Raw genomic sequence first — 3,949 nt, 5'->3', positions numbered from 1 at the left:
GGTTCTGCCGATGCTTCCCTTCAGCAGCACGAGACAGATGCGCCTGGTGGGACGGAGGGACCAGATGTGTTTGGGTCAGTCAACCCATCACTCCGCCATTGAAAATATGGGGGAATCTCAGTGCGATGAGCAGGAAATGTTGGAAGAGGAGAGGAAAGCAGGAGGGATAGATATGGTCATGTGAAGCAGACTGGAGCTAGGGACAAACCGGGACCCTTTGTGGCTACAGGAGCAAAGTATCTCAAGAGAAACGCCTTCTGCGTTCTAGGAACGAGAACGCCACTGACCTCTTCAACCCAAGAGGAAGTCTACCCATCAGTGAAAACAAGAGTCAGCAGATGTGGGGGGGAAAAAGTCCAAGCATTGCAAAACACCCGAGAGAAAACAACAGGCACAGACGCAGAGAGACTCATTTAGTCCGAGGGTCAGCTTCCGAGCCAAGACACGGCCCAAGCAAGGCCTGAAAGACTCCAGTACGTCCGCTTCGAAAGTGCGAGTGCGCGCACTAAAACTGACAGCACATTATATATATTTTATTATATTATATATTCATTCTATATAATTTCTCCAAGATTAAAATCCTGTTATATGATCTCAGCTCTCTCTTCCTTTCCATCCTAGCTGTATATAGGATAACAGAAGGTCCGTCATTTGACATTTGTCTACTACAGAGAAGTCTAGCTTGTTTCTCTATTACTGCAGGATATGCACATCTTGGAAGTCTGGTGTGTTTATGGTCAACCCCCACCCCCCCGTGATATGGGGAAGTATTCATCCCAATTTACAGATGTGAAACTGAGGCATGGAGAACTAAGGGGCTGCCCCGGGGTGCTCACGTAGGCAGCCCACGGCACAACAGGGCCTTGTGTAGGACTGCCATCTCCCAGAGGGTGTCCCACCACAGTCTCTTTGAATGGTGAAAAAGCAAAGCGAAGATGGAAAGAGAATTTGCTTGTGGCGAAGGATTCAGATGAGCAAAAGCTTCCCACTCGTCAGCAATTACCAATCATCTCTTAAAGGATAGGATTATGCGGACCCCGATTTTGCAAAAGCACCCAGTGCACAGATGCAAGCAGTGCAAAAGGCTCGCAGCCTCCACTGAAATGGGGATTTGGCTTATTCCCTACCCTGCTCTCTGGAGGTCCCAGAGTCCACAGATCCCCCACCCTAACGTTAGCCAGACACGGGGCACTCCTTTACCCTCGTTACATAATAAAGACACGCATGAGACTACCTACCAAGGAAGGCAACATGTTTGGGGTTATGTTCTCTTCATACTGCAAAGCCCCAACCACATTTCTGCAATAATCAGGTTAATATTCTGGCAGATTTATTTCACTTTTCTATGGCAATAGCAGGAGGGTTCAGAACGGAAGCCTTAACTGCTGGTTTTCAAAAAGTCACTCTAACCCTGAAAGTCACTCTCTGGCTCCAGACAGCTAGAAAGAGTCTCCACAACCAGATTTACAGAAATAAGACATGCAACAAAATTCAGCGTCCCAATGAGTTGCAGGGGGAATGGGTCAGGTCTTACTTGCATCCTTCACCCTGGCGATTGCCACTCGAGGGCTGGGCCCCTGGACCAAACTAAGCATTGGCAGCCCCCCTTTCCCACAAGGGCATAAAATGAGGATATGACAAAGTGTGCGTGATGGCACAGCTCTCCAGCCATTCCCTCCCCCACACACATGCTCAGCCATTTTAGAAACCTTTCCCTGTCAACTGTGGAAGAACATGTCTGTCCTTTAGAGGGAACCCTGGGAAGGACACCGGAGGACTATCAGCAGAAGGTCACTTGCAGCCTGCCGACTGCAGAGCGGGTAGAGATCCAGCTGAACAAGTCTGCAACGAACCCACCTCCCAACCCGGGGAGAAGTTTTTTCCTGCACACTGGGCTGAAACCTGGGTCAGAGCCTAGGTGGGACCTGCCGTAAAGAGACACCCAACCCTTCTGCTAACCTGCAAACAGGGGACCCATTAGCATCTAGCTTGTGGCTACCCTTCACCTTAAGGTCTCCGACTAGTCTCATTTTGACGCAAATGAAAGTGAAATTTTAATCGGATGAATGCATGCATGACAGCATTTTCTCTGACATTTTTCAATGAAAAGGGAAGCGAGCGGTAGCTATTACAGTCTGGGATGAACGAACTTCCTAACTTGGTGACTCAGTTGGCTTTACGCATTTTAGTGCTTCTGGAAACAGTCTATCCAGCTTTAGTTTCCTCTCTGTCTCTATGCAGAGCTCGGTGCTGGCCGATGCAGCTGGCACTGCTATCCAAAAAAAAAAAAAAAAGAAAGAAAAAGAGTCCCTTAACCGCCCAGTTGGACCAAAATCCAGTGCATGCCCCTTGGCTCCTTATGCACCAGCGACAACATTATTCCCAGCCCGTCCCTGCACTGGAAGCAGGTCTGCAGACAGACCTGGAGGAGACAAACCAGCAGCAGAGTCTCACTGCTTGCAAACTTCTGAGCAAGGGAAAAAGAGGCTGTCCTTCCCTAATGCTTGCAGAGAGGGGGTTTTATTCACCATCTCTTTTTCCTGGCATAGCATCAAGCAAATTCTTTACTCCAAAGGGTGGGACGGAGAGAATGGCTGGGATGCCTTTTGTCTCCCTTCTGAGAGACTTCTTCAGCCGCCTGCTTGCTCAGGGTGGGGAACAACTCAAGGCAAACCGGCCTGAACTGGCTCGCAGCAACCCGCACGCAGCCTTTTCCCAACCCCCTCCCTCCAGCTGCCAGCCCCGCACAGGCACCATCACGCTTTCTGCAGCTCCATCAGCCTGGCCCAAAACACTGCGGGGCGAGGGGAGCAAAAAGTGTGTTCGGGAGGGGGGGGCCTAGGGAAGCATGGCCACGGAGGAAGCCCTGCAACGGGGCGAGAGAGCGATGCCCCTGCCAGTTCTCAGCCCTGCCCCACCGCGGGGCAGAAGCCCCGGGCCACGCACGCTGCCTGGTTTGGAGGGGCTGGGGGGCAACAAGGACAAAGACATCCCGAGACCCGGCACAAGCGAGCCGTGGGTCCGGAAAAGCAAGCGCAGCCGTGCCAGGAGCACGGGGAGGGCGGTTCTCCCGCAGCCACGCGCGTCTGTGGACCCGGGGGACCGGGGCCAGCCCGGATGGAACGTTCCGACACGGCTTGGAACGTTCGGACACGGAATGGAACGTTCGGACAGGATCCCTGTCCCCGCTAACCCACAGGGAAGCGAACAAAGCCCCCCGAGCGACCCATCTCGCTGCCACCCGGGCCAACGTTAGGGAGGAACCCCCCGTCCCCATCCCCGCGCCCTCCAACCTCGGGTCTCCCTTTACCTTCTTTTCCTTCAGTGCTGGTCCCAGTAGCACCCAAACGGCTGGAGATCACAGGTGGCGAGGCTCAAGGGAGTAAACGCTAGGCCACAGAGCCCATTTGCAAAGGAGATACTGGGAGTAAACTCCACGTCCACTAAGCACGCACGAGGTCTTAAGGGTTTAAGGGACGCTAGGCTGCAGCTCCGCCTTATATAGCCGAGCCCAGCGCTCCTTGCACCCGGGATCCGCCTCCTAGGGGCGGCTCGGGCTGGAGATCTCCGCCCCGAAAGCCGAGAGACGGGGGTTGTGTTACCCCGCGGTAAGCGCCGCCTGGCTGCCCTGGGACTGTGCGCGGTGCTTGGGAGGGGGATGCTTCCCAGGTCTCCGTACTGGTCACAGCTGCTTCTTTCCAGGAGGAAAAAAACGGGGAGAAGAGAAGGAGGGGGTAAAACTTTTGCAGCCCTTTGCCCCCGGTCTGGCAGAGCAGCCTCAAGCTTGGCCCACTCTGGAGTGATAACCAAGGGGAACCGGAGTCCTTCCTTACTCTCATCATCTGGGTTTGCAGTTTTCCAGGTAGACGGAAAGGCAAGCATGAAAAGGGGAGAAGTAAAGGGCACGATCCCATAAGCAATGCTGGGAACCAGCAGCGCAGTGCTTTCA

The 3,949-nt window shown here is 53.5% G+C and overlaps 1 protein-coding gene across 2 annotated transcripts in view; it reads right to left on the bottom strand.

The window, feature by feature from the left end:
• Nucleotides 1–3,485, bottom strand: part of PPDPF (pancreatic progenitor cell differentiation and proliferation factor) — a 10,730-nt gene extending 7,245 nt beyond the window's left edge. Inside the window, exon 1 of one of the 2 annotated variants that reach the window (XM_006021648.3) lies at nucleotides 3,311–3,485. The gene's annotated coding sequence lies outside the window, so the exon portion shown is untranslated. The remainder of the gene's footprint in view (nucleotides 1–3,310) is intronic. The other variant, XM_006021649.3, reaches the window with a different exon arrangement.
• Nucleotides 3,486–3,949: the final 464 nt, after the last annotated feature.

This window comes from Alligator sinensis, unplaced genomic scaffold (genome assembly GCF_000455745.1).
Source record: "Alligator sinensis unplaced genomic scaffold, ASM45574v1 scaffold752_1, whole genome shotgun sequence".
In the NCBI taxonomy this organism is placed as follows: domain Eukaryota; kingdom Metazoa; phylum Chordata; order Crocodylia; family Alligatoridae; genus Alligator; species Alligator sinensis.
Note: the sequence above shows the minus strand (reverse complement) of the source record. Positions and strands in the feature narration are given on the sequence as shown.